The sequence below is a fragment of the Triturus cristatus genome, chromosome 9 (genome assembly GCF_964204655.1).
Source record: "Triturus cristatus chromosome 9, aTriCri1.1, whole genome shotgun sequence".
Taxonomy (NCBI): Eukaryota; Metazoa; Chordata; class Amphibia; order Caudata; family Salamandridae; genus Triturus; species Triturus cristatus.
In genome coordinates, this window is record NC_140592.1 from 733104704 (window position 1) to 733128992 (window position 24289).

At 44.0% G+C, this 24289-nt stretch overlaps 1 long non-coding RNA gene across 1 annotated transcript; it reads left to right on the forward strand.

The window, feature by feature from the left end:
* Positions 1 to 16: 16 nt before the first annotated feature.
* Positions 17 to 22309, forward strand: LOC146798644 (uncharacterized). The gene is made up of 2 exons (XR_014968738.1): positions 17 to 646; positions 21994 to 22309. It is a non-coding gene; the product is annotated as an uncharacterized LOC146798644 (long non-coding RNA).
* The last annotated feature ends 1980 nt before the right edge of the window (positions 22310 to 24289 follow it).

The following is a 24289-nucleotide window of genomic DNA, read 5'->3' on the forward strand; positions in this document are numbered from 1 at the left end:
TAAAAGACGCTGACTACAAACGAACATTTGTTAACGATAAATGAATGGACTGTTGTATAAGACTAAGTTCGAGATAGACAACAGTAACCAGCCATGGTTTGTGACTAAAATATGGACGGAAGAGAAGAAGGACAAGGGGTGAGACAAAGAGAAAAGTGAAGCTCAAAGACTCAGTAAAACTGCAACGATCCAAATACAGAAGGAATTGTAATTTGTCGATGGTTTATCGAAAATCCAATTGGCTCGTGCGATGTATGTATTCGCCATTTATTTTAAGGTGTTCGCCACCCGTGCATTGAATTGAAAACCCATCCATCATGGCGCAAGTTTGTTGGTAAATTAAAGGTTCCCGATCCGAACTGGCTGCCGTTACGATAACGACTACAACGTCAACTGTTCCAATATGGACGCGTTCATGTATCAAGAGTGAAAAGTCGGCAATATATGAAGGTCGCCATGGCTAGCCCGGTGGCGACTGAAAGCGAGTCTCGCAGGTCGTCCTTAAGTAAATGTTGGAGCTGTCGATTGTTGGGAGCCGCAGGGCTGTATGCGGCAGCGGGGTACGTCTACCAGGCGGCGCGCCGGACCATGGCGAAGGGGGCGGCCGTGGGACCAGGCACAGTCACGCAGATCGTGTTTAGTCTCTGTGAGTAGGAGCGGACTACTAAAATGGGAAAGCGGGAGGGACCTATCTGTCAACCTGATCGCTGTAATGAGGGTGAAACTCGATGTTCAAGAAGAAGCCCCATAAAAGGGAACAGAGAAACACCTTTTGGTGGTTGACGCAGGTTTGCAAAGGGGGTGCTCTTACTGAAGTCTACGGAGTCATGTTAATATTTCGGCGGGTTAATGTAAGTTGAAAATAGGATGACACCCACCAAATGAAAGTGAGTTGACGGGAATGGGGGATCTGGACACCCGAAATTAGGTGAATCAACTAATCTCGTGTAGGTGGGAGAGTCAGTCACCTCGTATATAAAGATCAGAAGAGAAAGGTCTAGCCACGCCACTCCATACACAGGTGGTGCTTATTATAAGCAAGCACACATGCAGCTCAACTGTCAATGAGAATAAAAGAGAAGTGCGTTATTATCCAAGACCACCGTACTCAAGGTAAGGCATTCCCCCTGAGCCCCATGAGATTTGCTAACATAGACCGCTAATTACAGGTCTCATAAACCAAGCTCATTGTTTTATTAGTGATACGTTTATTACTCGTTTACACAGACGCATATGGCATTCTTATACCCACTTTGTTAAATATCATTTGCAATAGTTGTTCCTCTATGTAAAAACAGTACTGGCAATCTGGCGAGGTTTGCTTATTGTCTGGCCAAAACTATCTGAGGTAGACAACGCCATACCAGGACCCATGACATTGCCAGCCCGGAGAACAAAAGATGGAAGAAGGATAAAAAAAAGAAATGCCTAGCCAAGTACCACGCATCAGGCGTTAGACTAATGCATTACAATGCAGCACAGCATTGAAATGCATTAATCATGCATTTTTTGCGCCACCTTGACCACCTGAGCGCTGAGGGTGAAGCAGGAAAGTAAACACGACCTTTTGGAGCTGCATTTGCAGAAGTGTGGTGCCCAAGTGGTCCGTAAAGACTAGGGCAGCCGTGATGGGTCACACTGCCGGCTGCTGCGGCAGGACTGGTCTGGTATGGCAGAAGCAGAGCCCTGGAGTTGGCCCCCAAAGCCACGGCCTAACGCCTGCTCTCTCATCATGGACTCTGCGGAATATGGCACTACCAGCCTTCCAACGCACTGCCCCCTTCCCTAGGGTGACCAGATCGTGCGAACCAAAAACCAGGACATTTAGTCAAAATAGAGGAAGATCTACAATTTCACATCAATTAAGTAGCAAAGAATGACAGCGCTCATCCTCCTAGAAACACAGAAAAGGCACTAAAAAATAAATACAATGTAATTTTTAAAACCAGCATTATACCTGTTAATTAAATTGCTTACTCATAACAGCTGCTAACTAGCCCTGCTTTGGAACACCTAAAAAGTGCCTCTCACTGGTTTTTATTCCCACCCCGCCCCCCCCCCCTCAAAAAATGGGATATGGGCCAATTTTACCAAAAGCTGCTGGGACAACTGTTGAAAAACCAGGGCTGTCCCGGAAAATCCGGAACGCCTGGTCACACTCCCTTCTTTCTCCCTCCACACATCAGGATAACTAAATCAGAGGAGCTGACGGGGCCGGGGGCGAGGACAGCTTCATCCTGAAGAAGCAGGTGCACTATACAGCCTGCCCACTCCGCTGCACTTACTAAATTTGTCCGTCTCACTGCTGTGTGTTCAGACTGTGCTGCAAAGCTCACTTGTGGTACAGATTAGTCCAGTTAGAAAACAAAACATAGAGTCAAGGCCCAGGGAGGCACTACAAAACAAGCATTTACAATGCAACGGTCTCGGCATTGTTAAAGTTAGAGCTATTGGCATTGCTCATGACATTATTTTTGTTTGTTTTTGTTTTTAAAACATTTAAAGAAACGGCATTGTTATTTACAATGTCAATAGCTTAATCACTCTGAAATGCGAGACCTATTGCATTTGCAGCCACACACCGAGCCCCACACACAAAGCCACCCACACACACAGAGCCACCCACACAAAGCCACTCACATAGAGCAACCCACACACAAATAGAGCCACCCACAGAGCCACCTACACACACACACTCACACACCAAATCTTGCCTGTTTCTCACTCCTTATACATCATGTTCTCCTTTAGCCCACTCACATGTTTAAGTCCACTTTCGGTTGTTGCCACCACCATTGTGCTCATACCTGTAAATTGGTTGTTCTCTGTGTAATACAAGGTAGCTGCTGTTAATGTTCACTTTGTTTCTTCAGATCCTATCTCTCTCTCTCTCTCCTCTCTCTGTTCTTCTTTCTCTTACCCTCTTTCTCTCTCCAGCTTGTTCTTTTTCTCTCTTACTCTCTCCGACATATAATTGCTAGCACTTTATTGTTTTACATATATTCAATCGCAGAGAAAAGAATGGTGTAAAACATCACAATGTAATGACATAAATAACTGAAAAACAGAAGTATTCTCTAAGGATGAATCACAAACGCTGTTTATGTGGAATGAATCAAGGCCTTCCTTGTATGCTATAAAATAAATAATTTCTACAGTGGCGGCACTACATAAAACAAACCCACACACACAAAGCCACCCACACACACAGAGCCACCCACACAAAGCCACTCACATAGAGTAACCCACACACAAATAGAGAGACACACACACGCACCCCCCCCCCCCCCAATCTTGCCTGTTTGCTGCACAATGTCTGCGTCACTGGAGAGAGCCTGTTTAATCTGCCACGGCACGTCTCAGCGGCGATCGTGCAAATCATAGTGCTGTCCTACCAGCATAAATTTGCTTGAATGAGTGCAGCAGCGTACACAGGGGTGTGACAGAACACCACTGCGACGGACATTAGGTGGCCTCTGCTATAAATAAAAGGAAATATGACTGCAATCAATTCGCTGAAGTACCTGTGTGCTTCAAATAGCGCACTACCACGCGTCCTTGAAACGAGGTTAATTTACTGTGAGGGAGAGTATTAAACAGCTTTAATGGAAAGCTGCAGACGCGGTGTGGTGCGGCATTAAGCTGTCTTTTGAAGAAGTAGACCTTAAGTGCTTGTTGCTCTTGCCAGCTCCGTGCCAGGTATGTCTGTGCATCCCGACTTCATTAGCAGAGGTGGATTCCCGCGAGCTGGCAAATTAGAGGCATCACGTCTAAACATGTACCTGCTTCTGACACGTTCCTCTGCTTTTTTTTATATTAATGTATATAGTTATGTAATTCCCGAACTCATTCATGTAGCTGTTTGCGCACCATGCAGAGAAGAAACAAGGCCTCGCGTGATTATGGCGCTGTCGCTTTTATTGCTCCCTCTCTGCTTGCAGAGATTGAGGCAGACGGACCGAGTGACCTTGGAGCCATCTGGTGTGCGCAGATAAGCAATACTAATGGCTGGAGGACTTCCGGCTGCGGGAAGGAATCGTAAAGCTGATTTCGGAATATTCCGGTGGAACATTTATTTCTCCTCAGAACCCAGACTAGGATGTTCCTGAGTGACAGAAAACTGCGCAGTACCCCCGGCCCCCCTTCCTCAAGGGGATGTTTTCGTCAATGTCGCTGAAACCCTGGCGCCGGAAACAGCTGCTCTCCCGAGGAAAGACACCTTGTAACAAGCTCTGCCGCGTGAACGCCTATGATGCCTGAGCCTCACATCTATTATTGATTTGATGAACAGACAAGATATTGTCGCTAAAATTTGTGTTTGGGGATTTTGGACGAGGCTGGCATGCTGTACTCAGAGCTGATGCCATTTATTCGACTTGAAAGTGCTTTTTGGCAGTGACATTTTATTAGGAATCTCAATCATACCGAGCTGCCCAGTTCCCGTCAGAAGCACTACGTAGTTAAAAAAAAAATGCAAGGACAACTAAGAAGAGGTTTTCAAAATGTATTCTTATCCCTGGGGATTGGCTGGCTCACCTGTAAAACAAGCACACCACTGCCTTTCTCCGAGTCGAAGCAGAAATGCCTCGGAGAAACGCAGCGGCGGTTTCCGATTCGGGGACGTGTTTATTTTTCTCTCCTCTTGCCATTGGCTGGAGGAGATAATTAGAAAAGTTGCAAAAAACACGCCCCCAAATCCGAAAAGGACGGGGCCTGTTCGGAGTGACGAACCTCTTCTCCAATGGCTGGCCAGCATTCAAGAGGCCAGCCAATGGAGAAGAGGGGAGAAGAGGGGCGGGTTCAAGCCCCTCTTCTCCAAGTCATTATATCTCGCGAGCGAGACTGCGCAAGCGCAGCCTTCGCTAGCCGAGACCTAAAAAGCACCTTCTGGTCCCTTTACCAAGTGGCAGTCGACCCACAAGTGGAAAGGGAACCATTGATTTGTATCTACCTTAAACACAGAAAATGCATTACAGCAACATTTACTTTTCTAAAAGTACAAACATTAAGATGGTTTGAAAGTGGTTATAAATAACATCTAAAATACAAGAAAAAAAAGGCATTAAAAATTGTGCCTCTTGAATTATGCATTGAGTATGTGGGCACGATGGTACGAGTGAATGGTGCAGAATGCTACATATAGGGTTAAATGTACGTGCTTGCTGGTAGTGCTTTTTTGATGTGTTGGACTTAATGAGAAGAGGGGACAGGCTCAGTGGAAGAATCCATGGACATCTCTTGGCAAATGTATGCATCTTTTTTAACTGACTGAAAATACTTTTTAATAACTTCCTCTAGTGGTCTGTGGTGTCATTCACATGTTGGTTCCCCTCACTGCAGCATACAGCTTGGGACAGTGGGTTAGCCAGCTTTATCCATTGGCTGCCTTGCACTTGAATGGTGGCCCTTTGCAAAACCACATGTGCACAGCTTCCTGGTGAGGAGTGTCCTGCAGGGCAATGGCTGCTGTACTTGGGATGCTGGGCTACTCCTTTACTTTGCTATATTTCGTTAAAAAATGTACATATGGTGCATACGTTTACAAAAAAAATTGCATTCTTGGGAAGGCCACTGGGTTTGCCAATGCTTGCTTTCATTTCATTTTGCAATACAGAAGACATTTGTCTTGCTTTTATCAGTGCTTGCATGCAAATGCCAAACATATTGGCTTCGCCGTTGCTTGTTTTTATCCATATATTCTAAACTCACTTTCAACCCAATTATGCTGATCACACCTTTCGTTTTCCTTCTGGTCTTTGCAACACGCGTCATTCCACACCTCATCCTCAGTGACGCTTTTTCGTCCTTCACATACACCCAGAGCAGTCTGTGGTGTCTGGTCTCCTACTCCTGGGTAATTTGGAGAACCCCTGACAATCTTATAAATGCCATGATGCTGACGCAGGGCCTCTTGTATTTCTGCAGTCCTGTGCGCCTCCTATCATAGTCACTAATTTGCCTCTGCCCTCCATGCCCCGCCGAAAGAGTCCTCTTTGCTGGCGAGGGAGCCCAGTATGAAACGAAAATAAGATGATTATCTGGAGAAAGGCTTGAAAGCGTCATATTTTTAACACGCTAGCGAGGTGCGTCAGGGGCGAGCACAAACCGCACCAAACCTGCGTCCACTTGTCTCATTAAATAACATCAGGACCAATGGAATTATACAATTGTGCGGCCGATGCGTTTTTTTGCAGCAACCGGTTCAAATGTTACTAAAAACGCAGCGACCGTGGAGCAGCACAATGAAAGGCCCTTTGCTAAGCTTGGCTGGGTACCTTTCTGTTGCTTATTGTTATATTTGTGTATTAGATTGGTACTAATGAGATAGAACCAATGCCCAGACAGTGTCATCAAGTGTAAATACTGTCACAAAATGTGCCGCATAATTTACCTTTTCTTGTCGCATAATTTACTCAACCCTGCTGCATAATTTGACCCTCCATTGACGCATAATTCAAGTGGCCCTGATTAACATGTGGACGACATTGGAATTTTTGCAAAATATGCACATTTTTGTGATAAATTATGCAGAATTACATGTATTGCAGAATATGTAATTGGCCGGTATGTTGGGTGAAAGCTGATCTTGGGGCAAAGCCTGCTTTCAAAAGTCATGTGAGAAACCAGCAGGGGGAGGAGAAAATTAGGGGTATGAAATGTTAAGGAGAAAATGTCTCCCAGCTGCAGTTCTACTGTTCCAAACTCCAACCAGTCTTCAGCTGGTGAAAATCATGCGAAATGTTCTCAAATTACAAGAAATGTTGTGAAATTTGAACATTTCACAAGATTCTGCCTGCTTAAAAATGTCCTGGTTCTAGGCACAATGCGACGCCAGATGCATTATCAGCTAGCCGCGAAGTACGTCCAGATACACTAGGCCTCCCCCTAGCAAGCTGGGTAGGAAAGATTAGGAAAATAATTCTGCACCATGCGATGTCTGCAGAGTGTACAAACCGAGCGCAAGTTGTCACCGCAGCCTTCACTTTGCAAGCGGTTGCCACCCATTCGGGGATTTGAGACCCCAATACAGTTGCAAATAGTTTGTATATGACATTGCGATTCTAAGTGGGAGAAATGGTCCTAGAATGGCCCCTTTCTCTTCCAGGCCACAATGATTCGCAATGTTTGCAGGCAGTGTCGCAACAATGCGGGGGTTTGTGACTGCGTACGTTACGTCTGTTGACCCGGATTTGTGAATGCAGTATTTCAGGCATGACACCACGGGTTGTTAGCGCATTGTTTACTTTTGGTAGTTGCTGTTACTTGTCCTGACCCCCCAGCAGGAAATAAAAGGCTACTGAGCGACGAAGGTGGGACAAGGAGTCATTCAAGTCATTTCACAATAGGGGCAGGGGTCAAAGGTAGCATGATGACACCTTTGCTACCACTAGCAGTGTGGCGAGTATTAGAGAATGTGGCTTAACGGCTAGGGCGGCCGACTTTGCAGCTGGGGAACGAGGTTCGAGTCTTGCCGGCGGCTCAGATACTCCAGTGATTCGGGGGAAATCACTTAACCTCCCCTGCCTAAAAATGAATGGGTCTGTCTGTAATGTAACTAGTACTCACGTAAAGCGCTCTGATGCCTTCGGGTCGAGTTCGCACTACAAAACTGCAACAAAAAAACTATTCTTAGAGAGGCCTTCTTGCATTGCTATAGCAATTCATATTGTGCGACTGGCATGTAGAAACGGGTGACTCTGTCTGCAATGAGGTCATTATTTAAAGACTATGACTTTGTGTGAAAAAGACAGTTATTTTTACCTAGCGCTGAATTACTAACAATCCGCAACAATTGGCGCTCCAGGAGGTTTGATGGACCATGACGTCAGCAGGAGGGGTTGGCTCTTTTGTGACATTTTTCACTGCACTGCGTGATTGGCCCCTGATGCCTGGAGACGCTTGAAACTCTCTTTTTCTGGCCAGCCTTGTTATGTCTGCGGACACTCCTCTTTCTAAGGCGTCTCTCGACCCGGAAACGGGTTTGATCCTGAACTGTTTTTCTCTCTTTCTGCACAGCCCCAGCACCTCCCAGGACCCCCTCACCCCATCCTCTGGCACCCTCTCCATTCCCACCCGGCGCCCTTTGTGGGAAGCTCGTGACATCACCAGCGCCACAGACTACGCACAGTGTGCTTTTGTGCTGATAATTAACATCCCCACTCTGATCCTCGACATCTCGAGCCCTGCCACGTACGCCTCTGTGCACGCGATTAACAACGCAAGGGTCGGAACTGTGTACGAACATTACACCGTGGCCGCGTAGTAAAAGACAGAATTGGGGCGCAGTTCCCCCCGCCCCCCCCATCACGGGGCTGCCTGCCACTGCACCTACCTACTGATAGCTCTGCCACAGGAGACCCGAGCCTGGCCTAACATAGGAGCACTAACAAACAAGCACACCACTGCCTTTCTCCGAGGCGAAGCAGAAATGCCTCGGAGAAACGCAGCGGCGTTTTCAGATTCGGGGGCGTGTTTCTTTTTCTCTCCTCTTGCCATTGGCTGGAGGAGAGAAAAACATGCCTGAGAAAGGGCGTGGCTAAAAAGTGGAAAGAACAGCACGGAACACACCCCCGAATCTGAAAAGGACGGAGCCTATTTGGAGGGACGGCTCTCTCCTCCAATGGCTGGCCTCCGTTTAGGAAGCCAGCCAATGGAGGAGAGCCAAAAAGAGAGGCGGGCTAAAGAGCCACTCTCAGAAACATTAAATCTCCGGACTTCCGGTTCTGCCCTCAGCAGACCGGATGGTCCCGAGACCTAAAAATATCTGAGGGATGTTTTTAATCCTAATTTTCTACCCGCCCACCCTGGCCCTCAGGAAATAATTGCTGCTGCCCCCGCGCCAAGTAAAATAATTAGAGGAGGGCGACAGTGTTCGGCCTGTTGACTCCTGACCTCAACACTTGCTGCCTGCCCAGCTCCCGTCGTGGGAGGGGGGGGGGGGGGGGTCCGGGAGTTGTGTATGGTCATGGTGTGAGTCTCAGAGCAGATGCTGAGTCTCTTTAAAGGACACAGGTACTGCTCTCAAGACAGCAGTGCCATGCCACTTAGCATCTCCTGTCTGGCATGGGTGCAAATTCAGGACAGTGAGTGTAAAAATTCAGGACAAAGGGTCAAGTCAGGACAAACTTTCAGGACAGAAGGTCAGAATTCAGGACAAACATTTGTGACAAAAGGTACGTTTTACAGACACATCAGAAGAGGTCCCGCAATAATACATAAGTAATTAGACAACCAACACGAGCACAAGTCAAAATAAGTTTATATTAGGTTGAGACAACCTTGCACTGCATCTGTTGTGTGTGCCTCTGAAACTTAAAACGCGTGCGTTTGCATAGTCCCCCCCCCCAAAAAAATGAAGAAAAATATCAAAGCTGAAAGCTTCTCAGATCTTACATGCCCCCTCTCTGCCATTGAAAAAAAACAGCAGATCCGATCAATCATCCCAAGGGGATGTGATGTGTAGAGGGCTAGGGGGCCAGGGTAAATATGAAAATAACAGCACAAATGCAGAAACGTTGCACCATTGGAGCAAAATAAATAACTAATAAAGGACAATTGTATTTGTACCATTATCACTGTTTATGTGACCCTTTAAGAGGCTAATAGTGGATGCACCTGGATAACGTGCAAAAATGAAACCTCCACCTCCCCAGTGCTTGGCCCCTAGTGAGGTGACTGGAGCCCATAAACAAAAGCAGTTTGCCTTTCTCTGGCAGGAGGAGGACCAGCAAATGCTGTCACTGCGCAGAGAGGCCCATTATCATTATGTATGTGATAATTAGGCCGACTTACAGAATGATAATGGGCCGATAGCAGCCTGTGCCAGGTCGGTGAGGGGCTGATGCAGGCCTCTGATCACAGCAGGAGCGCGAACTGGCCCCTGGAGTTGGAATTACAGAACTCTCAGGCTGCTTGCAGGGGGACAATGTCTGAAAGCACGGACAAAAGTTGTCCGTGAATGAATTCCTCACTGACAAGAGGCCCAAAAACAGACAGTCCGTGAAATTTACGGTCTGTGGGTCACCCTATGTCACCGTCGTCGCTATTTGCGAATGAATGCCAATTCCCAGCCGTTGTCTGCAGCCAAGAACAGTGATGGACTCCAAGACACTACAGAGACCCGGCAGCTTAGACGAATTTGAACTTTATCATCACCAGTGAAGCCCTCCAGTCATGTGCGTTTGTCCCTGTTTGGAGGAGAGGCCATGACTGCATCCCTAACGTGACTCGTGGGACAGACACCATTGCTGGTAGTCTGCATGTCACGTGACTGCGCCAGCACCATGAAGCAGCCCTTCAAAAACTCAAGTGATCAGAACTGGACTAAGAGGAGCACAGAGATCTGGTGTGTGAGTCACTGCTCAGCTGCAAGGCCATCCATGCATTGACAGTGCAGCCTAATCCTGGCTGCAGCACATGAGAGCAATTGCACTTCTTCCGACGTTGGGTAGTACGTGCAGTAGCAGTGAAAGGCAGACCTAGGAGGTCCACACACAAGAGCAGCACAGAGGTCCATGCATTTAGTAATTAATCAATTTCTAATTTTTACCTTTCAAAAATGTTTGTCTGCAGTTACAGATCTTCAAATAGTTTTCTGTAACATGTTCAGTGTCTGACTTCTCTAATTTTTTTTCTTTTTCAAAAGAGCAGCATGCTTTTTTTCAACAAAACCATTTCCATGTTTGTAAGTGTGATACCCATTGTTATAGCTGCCTTTTAGTCCAATAACAATTTCCATGCTGGAATGAGGTAAGAAATACCGTTAATGGAAAGTAAAACTACCTGTCCCATAATGCTAAGCGCCACAGCCAAAAAAGTCAGGACTGGTGGGTGGCACACATGACATAGAAGCAGCACATAAAAAAAGCAGAGTTATTTTACATTTCTTTAAAAACCGTCTTAGCAAATTTTAAAGAAGGCTTCAGATCACACAGGACAGGTACGCAAATTAAATTGTAGTTCAACCCTGTATGTGTTCCTACTTCTCAAAATGTAAATCTGCTTCAGGAATATTTGTGATACTAACCACTTAAGTGATGTTTGTACACTCAGTGAGCAGTGTGCTATCATATGACCTAATTATAAGAAGGTAGAGCGTGTGTGTCTGTCTGTCTCCGTCCACCTTTAGCTGTTAAGTCAGCATACTTCGCGATGGGAGCCTTTTAAAGGCAGTTTGTAAACCAGCACTGCACAAAAGGGAGTAATGGCAGTTTCTAGAGCATTGTATTGGAAAACAGAGTAATTTCTGTAAACGTTCTCATTAAATGTAGATAAATAATTTGTTCTACTTGTGCTTATGTGGCAGCTCAATATGTCACTCATAAGGCATTGAAATGTCACACATAAATACCCCAAAAATATGGAAATATCAAACATGCAGACTGAAAACTTGGCAGCTATGCACTGGTATGAGCAGCGCTATAAAACAAATGAAATGTTTGTGAGAGAGGAAATATGGAGAGATGAGTGGCACTGTTGGACAGTGGTTGTGAGGGAATCCATGGAAAAGGAGTTCATGGGGCGCTGAAGAAGATTGTTGTACTGGGTGCCACCTGCCGGTCCTGTGAGAGGGAGTCAGTAATCTGTCACTGTGCTGTTTGAAATTGATAGTATTGTCCAGTTGGGAAGGTGTTATAATCGGTCTTGACTGTGTGTATGGACTTTAATAGTAAATTGCTTGTTTTAGAATGCAAGTGACAATTCGTGGAATCCAGTAGGTATTTTTCTTTTTGTGTATTTAGCTGCGTGTGTTTGCATATGTGTAAACATTGTTAATAAAGGACTGCCTCTAAAGGACATGCTTATTATTTAGTATCATGGTTACACAATAGTTTTACTGTATGATCAGCTTACAATAGCACTAGGTTAGTGTCCTTCCATTTCAGGTGCTTTGCAGCGGTTTTAAGATCTTACTGTTTCTTGTTGCCCAAATGGGGGTAATTTTTTATATTTGTTTCCCTCTTTTTCATTGCTTGGTTTTGCTTGTGAGAAAGTGTCACTCATTGTCATTGAATGTCACTCATAACTACACTGACATTATGAAAATGCCACACTTGAGCAATCTGAAACCTTGGTAGCTATGATAAAACTAGAAGACAGGCCTTCTCCATCCACGTACCCAGGATGTGGAACAGCATCCCCATTCCATAGCATTTTGATTACTACATTTTCCAAGAAAAGCTACAGCCTGTGTAAAGAGATTGTGCAGACCCTTGTTTTAAAGGCTGTTTAATGCTACGCAAACAATTGATGGGCGAAATGCTGAATAAACCATACATTCACCCCCAGTCAAGTGACCTGGGTTAAATTCATCGTTCTTTTGCTCACCATGCCACCCCAGTTTAGATCAAGCCATATGCAAATCAGTCTTGACCCTGTGCCTCATGGGAACAGTCCAGACCCAACTGCCAATCCAGGTCCTCCCTGGACCTGAAACAAGCATCCTGGGACCAGTTTCAGGGTATTACCCTTCATCAGCCACGCTAGCTTGAATCCATTGGCACAGTGAGCAAGGGACCCATGTCTGGGCATACCCATCCCACTTAGTACGAAAAGTGCTACGCAAACAAATGATGGGCGGAATGCTGAATAAATCATACATTCACCCCCAGTCAAGAGATCTGGGTTAAATCCATGCCACCCCAGTTTAGAGAAAGTTAAAGGCTGTTTAAGCCTCACCTGAAGTCTCAGTGCCTTATAAGTATTTAAATTGTATTAAGCTCAGAATAACATAGTCAGTTTCTTCCAGTGCTTGAGGTAGATTTACCATATGCAAATGAAATAGTTGCAAATCAAGAATTCGGGACCTGATTTTTGGAGATAAACTGGCGTCTGTTCAATTTGATCCTAACCTAGGAGTCTTCCTGTAATTTCATTATCATATTGAGGTGCCCTTAATCAAGATCAACTTTAAAAGTTGAATCCATACACGCCTTTTTCCATTTTCTCCTCGACGGCTCTGTAGTCGATAGAACAGGTGTATGTATATCTTTCCCTTACTAGCCTAATTTTCAGCACTAACCGTACCACCAACATAATGTTACTAACCATTGAAACTACTTTTTGTAAACCCATTTGTAGTAAGTCAAGTTGCCAGCCTCTAACCCAATTAAATTTTTTGGGGGAAAGATTATAGCATATATTTTTCCTTCTTAATGGAAACTTACAATTAGACTGTATCAAGGTTAGAAAGAGGACCTATAATCTTTTATATATCCACATATTACCCCCGTAGACACAGGATGGATGAAACCCTTTGATACATGGGGCCCCTAGTATATGAATTGGCTTCTGTACGTAACCTTTAAATTCTGTAGTGATTGTGCAATGAAACACACTAAAGGTGATGGGAGGGGTGCTTGCAATTTGTCTAACCACTTACAGTTGCTCGGGTCACATCCCAAACCATTGTTCTTTTGCTTACCATGCCACCTCGGTTTGGACCCAGCCATATGCAAATCGATCCGGACTCTGCTCCTAATGAGAACAGCCCAGCCCAAAGTGCCAGGCATGGTCCTTCCTGTACCAGAACCACAAGCAGGAACAGTTTCGATCTAGTTATGGGCTCCTCAGTCAGCTACTGCTTCGTTCCAGTGAGTGGACGAAAAGGAAATTGACCTTGCACTGTTGGTGAGAAGGTTGAATCAGCTTTGCTACTAACAACTTACACAGTCTCATATAAATTAGTGGAGAGATTTGCTACTAACAACTTAGACACTCTAATACAGAGGAGAGTTGAGAGAGTCAATTAAACAACAAAAGAGTGACAAGGGGATAGGGAGCAAAAAAGAGGCACGGGCAAAAAACAAAAATATTTGTTAAAAGAACCCTCACTCACCAACCTAGTTGGTGACATGCTTCATCATCGGGTTCCCACCAGAGAGGCCGAATGCCTCTCTGGTGTGCTGCGACGCCTGTGTTACAGCGGAGCTGGTTTCTGGTTGTGAAGGGAAGTGAGATTAAAAGGTAAATGATTTTAACCAATGACAAGTTTATTCTTGGCAAATCAAAAACCAATAAAAACGTGAATTGGGCAAGATCTGGCTAGTGATGTTAACTAGGGCTTGACCAATTTTTAGGTCGACATGTTTCTGCTTTTCGTGCCTAATCGACTAAGCTTTCATCAGGACCATGGGAGTCTCCACGGCGGTATGCACACTCTAAGGCGCACCCTAACCTGTGGAGATCAAATGGTAAAACTCACGGTTTTACCCAGGAGCCTCCTATTTATCCGGGGCTCAGAATGTCTGAAAAAGAAAATAAGACAGACAAACCACATATAAAGAGACATACAAAGACAAAAACATTGTTTGATTGCAGTTTTTAAAACGTGCTTGAGTGAACAAACATTTTTGAAACCGTGCTGTGGAGCGAGAGTGGGTGTCTTGGTAGCGATATTAGCTATCAACACCTCGATACGAGTGATCATACGTCGTACATAACTTGTGAAAATGTGGACTAATATTCACAAGACAAAAAACACTACTTGTGTCTAATTTCGATTACATCAAGTGATGTCAGAACTACTGACAAGGTGCAATCGTAGTGGCTAATTGGCCGGAGTGAATGTCGAACATATAGCGAACTCGTGAAGTGGCAGGCATGCTGAAAACAAGCGTCTGTGGTGTTTGCCAGGCGCCGTTGCTCCAAAGCATGTCTAACATTAAAAATAGCTGCATGAAAAAAACCAAAAGGCCCTCTTACTTATGCTGTAGTAGTTACTAACATCATGGGTCCGGGAGGGGGGTAGTGAGCTATAGTATCTGGCGAGATAAAAAAGCAGATCGTAACTGTTATCATCTGCTTTAGGAATAGAAGTTGGAAGGAACCTAATGCGGTGTCAGAACAGCGGTTCGTCAACTTACTTCCATGCTCGCACACTCCCGCGATCAACCTCGATCTGTCCTCCTCGGCCCGGATCTTAGTAAGTGTGCGGGGAACACGGAAGTAAATACTTCCTGGTTCCAATCACGTGATTGTTTCTACGTACGTATGCGTGTGATGTAACCCAAAGGGGCGGGTGATTCCGAATGTTAAAAACGCCTTCCTATTGGTTTTAACCTCGTGATTGATGCAAACGGAGGGGCGGGTAATGACGAATGGAGGGGTCGGATTCCCATTGGCTCTCCCCTCATGATTAGGAGGTTTGTGAGGTTGGAGCGTTTAATCTGTCTAATACTACCATTAGAAACACGTAATATCGATGTCTGATCCCCAACTGTGATAATTCTTATGTGCATATGCGTGTGATGCAGTTTGAAGGGGCTAGTAATGGCAAAGTTTATGATTGTGATCTAGTGCTTCCCCTCGTATTGTGGGAGGTTGTTTTGAAGTAAACGTTTGTTAAAACGTAAGTTTCCAAGGTATAATCTCAAATTAAAGACTATTTTCCTGGATGTTAATAAACCCGGGTTGGCATCTATCACATCATAAGGAATATCTAAGGGCAGCATGCACAAAGGAGTAAATGTCAACATGGTAATTCGTGCTGGCAAAAAACACAGAATGCAGTGTGTGGTTACAAGAACTACACGGAGGCTACTAAGGAGTTGATGTCATGTATGGTGGAATCAGTTTTTCAATATGGAACCCCAAGGGATATTATCATTCAGTCCTTGGAGATGAGTAGATAAACGATAAACCCAACGTTGTTCTTTCTCAAATAGCAATTGTTGGTTATTTGCTCCTGGCCTGAGTTTTTCGATGATCGTCCATCTCATGTCATTTGTGGTATGGTTCAACTGTAAATAATGTTCAGCCAATTTAGTGCTCAGTTTGCGACATCTGATGGTGCTGCGATGTTCGCAAATGCGCTGTTTTATCTTTCTACTCGTCATTCCGACGTATCTTAGTCCACATGGGCAAGTGATCATGTAGACCACATCGGTGGAATTGCAATTGGTGTGCATTCTCTGTATCCATTGTTTGCCTTGTTCCAGTAGTAGATACTTAGAGGGGGAAGTCAAATGACAGACACTGCATGACCCGCAGGGGTAGTGGCCCACAATGGGCGGAAGGCCCCACGTACTGGTAATGGACTGATCTTGATTTCTTTCGTGAACTTTCGGACGGGTATGTACAAGGGAGTCCTTAATACTTCTTGCTCTCTTATAAGAGAATAATGGCTTCTCCCAATCATGTTTATTGCTCGTCAGAATATTCCAATTTTTCTTTATGGACTTGCTCACTGCGTCGGAGGCTGCGTTGTAAGTTGTGACGCAGGTGAGAGGTGTAGTGTCCTGATCACCTTTCTCATAAACTTCCAGAAGAGCTTCTCTGTTCTGGTTACGAGCTCGTTTGTTACTTTTTGCCAGTATTTTGGTAGGGTATCCACGATCTTTCAATTTGGCAGTAAGATCATTGGCTTGTTTTTTGTACATTGAGACCTCACTACAATTACGACGGAGCCGTAGGTATTGACCGAATGGCAGGTTTTCCCTCAATGGGCGAGGGTGGTAGCTGGTGAAATGTAGTAGATTGTTTTTTGCCGTTGGTTTGTGGTGGGTTTTAGTTTGAAGGACATCGCCTACCCTGGTAATTACCACATCCAAGAAAATCATTTCATCTTTGTTGTGAGTATGTGTGAAATTGAGGTGAGGATCGCATCCATTCACCCAGATGTAGAACTCAAGGAGGGAATCCTCAGAACCCTGCCAGATGATCAAGACGTCGTCAATATATCTTTTCCAAAAGAAAATATTGGACGCAAAAGGGTTTTGTGGCGTTAGGATGAATTTACTCTCAAAATCAAATACATACAGCCCTGCTACCGAAGGCGCAAAAGTGCTGCCCATCGATGTGCCGGTTGACTGTAAAAAAAGGTTGCCCTTGTATTCGAAGAAATTTCTTTTTAATGCAAGTGTGGCACATGCGATCACAAATTCACGCGGAGTTGTATGGTTCCAAGGGCTGGAATCAAGGGTGCTCCTGATTACATTGATGGTGTCATCCTGGGGAATACAGGTGTACAGGCTTTCAATGTCCATGGTCACCAGAAAAATTACTCCGTCCGGAAGAGTGATCTCTTGGAGGAGGGCCAGTAGACTTTTCGTGTCTTTCAGGTAGGTGCTAGTAACCTGTATCAGTGGTTTCAGGAAGAAGTCACAATAACGTGACAAGGGTTCCAAAAGAGAGCCAATCCCAGATACTATGGGACGTCCAGGAGGAGGTATCCTGTTCTTGTGAGTTTTAGGGAGAGTGTAGAAGTAAGGGATGATTCCCTCACTGGTTGTGAGGTAAGTTGCTTCTTGTTTGGTGATAAAACCATGGGTTTCCGCGTTTTCTACCAGTTGGTGAATTGTACTTCGGAGTTCATCGGTTGGATCAGTAGCAAGAGGAGTATAGCTGATAGGGTCATCGAGGAGGCGTCTGCACTCCAAGTCATAGGCAGTAGTGTCTTGTATTACTACTCCGCCACCTTTGTCTGCCGATTTTATCACGATGTGTGGGTTGGCTTGTAAGGAATGTAAAGCTTGGAATTCACCAGTTTTCATGTTCTTGAAGCGATTCGGTTCTACAAAGGCGTCAATATCGTTAGATACCGCCTGTTCAAAAGCTGTAATCTCTGGTGGAATAGCATAAGGAGGCGGGGTGAAGGTGGATTTTACCTTAAACCCTGTGTCACTTTGTAGCGGCTGGGTGTTATCCAGAGGTTGTCTTTCAAAGAAACTCTTAAGTTTCAGTTCCCTAAAGAAACTTGAGAGTTCACATTTGAGTTTGAATTTATCGAAACGGGCCGTAGGTACAAAACCTAGTCCCTTTTCCAAGACTGATGTCTCATCTGGTGTCAGTATCACTGAGGAGAGATTCGTAATCAAACTCTTTGGTTGCTGGGGCCTGCTCGTGGTGCCTTGCTCCGCGTGTTGTCCCCCACTGTTTCGTCCTGTTGCCATTGGACTTGAGTTTGTCCTCTTCGCCGTCCGCGGCCTCTTCTGCCCCTCTCTAAAAAAGGGGGGCGAAACTGGTTCTGTTGGTATTGAGGATGCGGTAAAAAACCAGGGTTCCAACCCATCATAGGGTGGAATGGTGGGGGTTGGAAAGATGATTGCTGGAAGGGATGCCAGGTCTGGTTGTTATATTGTCGCCTATTCCTTCCTCTTCCCCGTTGGCGTGCTTTATAGCTATCACCACTGGAATCACTTGCTGTCGAACCATCAAATGAACTATCCGTATTGTAGTCATTTCTTGAAGGTGGAGTGTAGTCTGGGCTTGAGTATGGGTATGCCTTTGTATAGGACCATCTTGATAAATCCTTCTGGAATTTCTGTGCTTTAGATTGCGTGAGGGAATCCTTGTACTCATTAATCTCTTTGTTCAGTTCGTCCAGTCGTTTTTTGTAGCCAGTTAAGGTAGTTCTGAAGTGGGTTTCCGTTAGTTGGATCTCTACCATAATAGCCTCCGAGAGCCTTAGTGCTGTTTTTATTATAAGCACTAACCAGTCCCTGGTACAGTGCCAGGCGATCTGTGCCCATTCTTTTCTGAATTGAGCATCATCCAGAAAAATGCGAGGGGCGTTGGTAACCAGCAGACCTTTGGGTGCTATGTTGTTTCTTAAATACTCGGTGAGGATTGTGCCATGGAGAATGGTACGTATTCGCCCTCTTTTTTTTGTTCGCTCAATTTATCCCACTCTGTGGTTTGTGAGATTGTTTGGGCGATCGAGGGGTCAGAAAAAAGTGAGGGGTCTGCCAATAGAGCATCCACCTCTTCATTCGAGTAAGAGAGGCCAAGGTTATCCATGCTGCTATAAGTAGAGTCGCTAAAGTAGGGCAAGAAGAAAGGGAGTTAACCCTCGCAGCTGTGCGCTGCAAAATATCACAAAAACACAGAGAGGGTGAGGGACTATCACTCTTGTTCCCCCTGGTTAAATCAATTAAACAACAAAAGAGTGACAAGGGGATAGGGAGCAAAAAAAAGGCACGGGCAAAAACCAAAAATATTTGTTAAAAGAACCCTCACTCACCAACCTAGTTGGTGACATGCTTCATCATCGGGTTCCCACCAGAGAGGCCGAATGCCTCTCTGGTGTGCTGCGACGCCTGTGTTACAGCGGAGCTGGTTTCTGGTTGTGAAGGGAAGTGAGATTAAAAGGTAAATGATTTTAACCAATGACAAGTTTATTCTTGGCAAATCAAAAACCAATAAAAACGTGAATTGGGCAAGATCTGGCTAGTGATGTTAACCAGGGCTTGACCAATTTTTAGGTCGACATGTTTCTGCTTTTCGTGCCTAATCGGCTAAGCTTTCATCAGGAGAGAGTCTTCACCCCCAAAGCAGTATTGGCCATACCCCACAAGATAGGACAGCCATCCCTCCTATGATAGGAGGAAGACGACAGCCCTACCTCTTAGAACTAGTTGAGGGAAAGAAGTTTGCTCAGTAGAGTTGGAGAAGTGTCAGCCAGCAATGCAGCACGCTAAGGTTTTTGTGGAACCTTTTCCATGAGCTATAAAAAAGCATGTTTCTTTAACATACACGATTATCTTTAATGTATTATGCAGCAACATATTTCGCCAGGCTGGAACAGCTTAAGAAGAATGAAGTATCACAAAGACTTTGCATTCATTTGTATGTCATAAAACATTATACTGGACTGTTTGCTGCTGGTGCACAAACGCCTGCCTTGTCTACCCTGGGGGAAAATATGTGAGTCTCATGATTGGCTATGCAAGCCAGTTTGGAGACTGTTTGCAGTTTCCCAACCGGACGGCTGACATCTGTGCCAATTTTTGCCACATCTTCACGTCCACAGATGATGTTTCATCTTACTTTTGTTACTTCAGTACCAGATCACAAGACTATTTGGCTGGGGGTATCCCAAAATACACTGTCATAAATAGTGAAGAATGGCTTCTGCCCACTTCGTAGGCTATGGAGAGCACACATGTATGTAGCAACTGACTGGAATACACAAGCCTTTTTATATGTACCCTTAGACTGTGTACATCCTGGCCCTCTTGTTAAAATCAAGTTCAGTCCACCACAAGTGAGGATTTCCTGTTTTCGCTGCTGTGTGGCTGTATAATATGTGGTGTGTATGGAAACTGGTGTGGGATTGAAGTCCTCTGAAAGGAGTCACCAAATGTAGCTTTATATGTAGATTTCTTGCATTAGGGCTAGTTCATTCGACTTCCGTGGTATTTCAGACTACTGGAACTGTACCGCCGTCCTTGTAGGGGGTTGAACAGTGCCTTTATTCTGGGCTGAAAAAATTGCCCCAAGATCTGCCCACAAACAGACCCTGGACTAAATCAGTTTGGCTGCTTATACAGAGCTAGTCCAGTTCATCTCTGCTCGTGGTGTGGCCTGTGACTTCACTGTTCACATCCCATTGATCAGTTATTTACCTCTTCTTTAATGTAGTAATCCTTTGAAATTGAGCCTAAAGAGACTTCCTGTTATGTTGTAGAAGTAGCTTGAATTCTATGACTGATTCTGATATTTATGCACATTACCTAGTGATGGACTGGGAATGTGCCCTTTAAGCAGGCTCTACATCCTGCAACGCCTTTCCCTTTTGTAGATAACATGTAGTTACGGCTTATGAGGCCCAGGAGAACACTTCTGTGGGCCTAGTCAGCTTGAAACATTAAAAGCATCCTCCCTTGACTTACAGGTCCTGAGTTATTGTAGACACAGTGTAACAATAAAACTAATCCTGGTTCACCTGTTTGGTGTGACTGCCTCCTATCAAGTGGGTGCACTTGCCGAATCTGAAAATCTTGACTGCAAGCTATCAGTGCTGAGGTAAAGGTCACTAAAGCTTTGGAACTCTCTTGCCAGCTGTGAAGTAGCATATCATTGCTGGGTCCTCTTGATACTCGGAACACAGGCTGTGGACAGTTTCGTTACTATCTGTTTCTCTCTGCTGTGTCCAGTAGTCCCACATTATAGATACCAGAGGACCCATTGACTGGAGGTGGTGCTCAGTGTCCCGGTGCAAATCTATCTCTCTTCTCCTTTTTCGCATTTCAGGTTCCCTCATACACTTTTTTGTGATGTTTTTGTTGGTTTAGCATGTGCCGAATATTGGTGCAGAGCTGTCTAGTTACATACTTGAACTCTTGAACGTAAAAAAACTAGGACAATGGTTAGACTTCTCATACCCGTCTAGATATATTTTAGCCCCTTATGTGATGTCTGTCTGATGGGCAAGTACATAGCAAATTGCACTTGTAGTGAAACAAAGATTAACTATATTACCTAATGGCTAAAATAATATTTGGGGTTTATGTGAGCTCCTGAAGGCGCTAGGACATTCTGATATTCTTTTGGACTGTCTAAAGTCAAACTGTCTTCCCATTTAATTCCATAAATAAAGACATTTTCTAAAGCTGTATCTCTAAATGCTCATTGATATTATGGATTGTCATTAACGTATCTCAGTTTCACAACCACTTCCACCTACAATCATAATTCTCTGCTGCTCCCCCAAGCTACCATTGTAGCGTCAGGAGTGTTAAAGGAGTATTTTAGAAATGCAGTTGGATCAAAACAAAAGGAGACATGAAAAGAAATAAAAAATACGATGGAGGACGTTTGAATAAAATAAATGACAACATTGGATTGCTGACATAAAACTTGAATAATATTTGTTTTAAAATTTAAAACTTGTGTACGTCAATATGTTGAAAAGTTGTGCCCTTATCGGAAAGGTGCAAGTTATGTTGCAGGCAAACAAATAGGGTACAATCAGTTTCATGGATAAAGCAATACGTATTTGGACATCATTAGTGTGTTTAATGTTGGTTACCACCAGTCTGTCAGTTAAAACCTCCACTTGTCAAAGAGCAATATTTTTTTCCCTGTTTCTACTATGACCCGAGTTTAAACCCTAGTCTCTCCCTCCTGTCTTGATCTTCCCTTGGTAACAGTCTGCTGCCCTGGGACCCTGTTACGGCCCTGGTTACAAGAAAGAAAGTTTGGTCGCATACACTTTTTTTCATTTTCATGCGCTCTGCATGTCACTAATCTGTCATCCTTCTCTCCCTTCAGGTCTCTTTTCTCTTGGGACGAATCTCCTACTTGATCCAGTTGGAAACATGAAGACAAAAGACTGACCAAGGACCTTGTCTCAGCTCACAGAAAGTGGAAAAATGTATCTCAACACCATCCTTCCTCTGACCATTGTAGAAATGTCCAACACAAAATGAATGTTCTTCAACAAGGTTTCTGTATCCTGGAAATGCCCGCCCCCGATCAATTTAGAAGGACAGCTTATGCCTGAAAATTGTTTGTTTATTATCTCCACCTTGCGAACCATAACTATGTTTATTTGGATTGGAATCTATAAAACCAAGTTCGGACAAGCCTTGTTGGGTGTCTTTTGTGTTTTCATCACTAAAGGTGCAGAGAATCTTGTAGGAGTGGAGCAGCAACCTACTTTTACATTGCACATAGACGGAAAAATCCACCTGGATAATTCACTCCACTCATATAGAATAAACTCCTAATCCCATGTAGGAATCATTCATGTCAAAGATTAGGTCAACACTACATACATTTGCTTGTCTCCTACCAGAAAGTACTTTATTTCACAAGTGACATACCTAAGCAGCCTCAAGCAGGCCACATCTCAATTCCTGTAATACTACAATGCTTAACCATCTCCTTAATCTCAAAAAATGTACACCTTTGTTTCTAAAGACGTTTTGCTTGGTGGTAGTAATGGCACACGCAGTAAATATTGTTATTACCACCCTAATCTGAATTGTACAAAGGTTATATTGTTGAGTTTACATTCAGATCTTCATTTCTGTGTAATAACAAACGTATAAAGGCCAGCGCAAGCGAATGTGAGTATACTCTTTTGCGTTATAACCCCTCAAACATGGGCCACCAAATGCCTTTTTTTCTGGCAAAAGGGGGAAAAGAGCAAAATACAATTTTGCAGGTGGCGCTGAAACATCCTAGCCCCATTCTAGTTGTGTTTTCTTATGTGCTTATAACTGGATGACACTCTTCTCCACTGACTTTGTTTATCTTTTTCTGAGAATCAATAAATGATTGTGTAAGGTGGCCGGCCCATGTTAATTGACAGTAGATCCAGGTGTTGATTAAAAAAGTCTTGTGTACCAAAAGCAGCAGAGCAGGAAAACATTTAGATTAATTTATAAATCCTTTTTGCGTTACCGGAACGACTCTTCTTTCATACTGGCTGGTTGCTAGGCTTCTCAGGAAAGATGCAGAAGCAATAATAAAGCTGGTGCAATTCAAATAAATTTAAAGATGAGCAATGGCGTTTGTCCTCATAAATAGAAATGTTACTAAAGGCATTCCTCGTCATGTGTATGTGAGAGTGACCTCTTTTGGTGATGTTGCCTGCATTGCATAGCTACCAATATCCAGTCTTGTACGTCTATTCAACATTTAAACATTGCCATGCATAATTTGCACCAATAGAGCCCATAAAGGTTCTATCTTTTTAGATGGGTATCAGAGTAAATTAACCAATATGTATAGTAATGGTTGTATGTCGGAACCATGCTGGCCTTTACCACTCATGTCTTAACAACGTGGTCCGAACAACAAAAGTTTCTTTACAACACATTCCTTTACCACGCTAGTTATTACAATGATTTGCCTTACGGAAAGCGCCGGACTTCGAATACTTTAATTTACTATTCCAACTCCAGTCTGCACAAGAGATGGGGAAGTGTTGGACTTGAAGTCCTACATCTGTCCAGCAACGCTTTCCTTAAGGCAAGTCGTTGGAACAACTTGCATGGTAAAGGAATGCGTTTTAAAGACTCAATCGTGGTTTGGTCTGCGCTTGTAAGGCGGGTGTGGTTCGAGCCTCGATGTAAAGGCTGTTTGTTTATTGTAAAAGACAATCCAGTAGAAGAATCCAAAATCATTACATAGCATTCTGAAACATTCTTTAATCAAATATATCTTCGTATACAAAGCTAAAATCAAATTCTCCTTGAATAGAAATAACATTTAATATATTATCACAGTTGTTTCCAACACGTGTTTTGCGATATTCATCCAAAAAACGCTTCTTGAGGGCTGTAAGAAATACACATAATAGAAAAAATTAAGAAACAATAAATAAACACTTACCCTGTAAAGTAATATATTTGTCTAAGAATGTTATGTAAAATTTCTTGTCTTTCTTAACGGAATTTTCAGGTCTATTAAGGACTTGGAGGCGAGGAGAATGCTATCTTTTCTTCACTTTATTCTAATAGCAGCCGTGTAAAACATCAAAAACGACATATGCCATGAACATTAGGGATAAAGTTCCTATGAGTTCAACGGAGGTCAACCAACCAGGACGCCGGGGTCA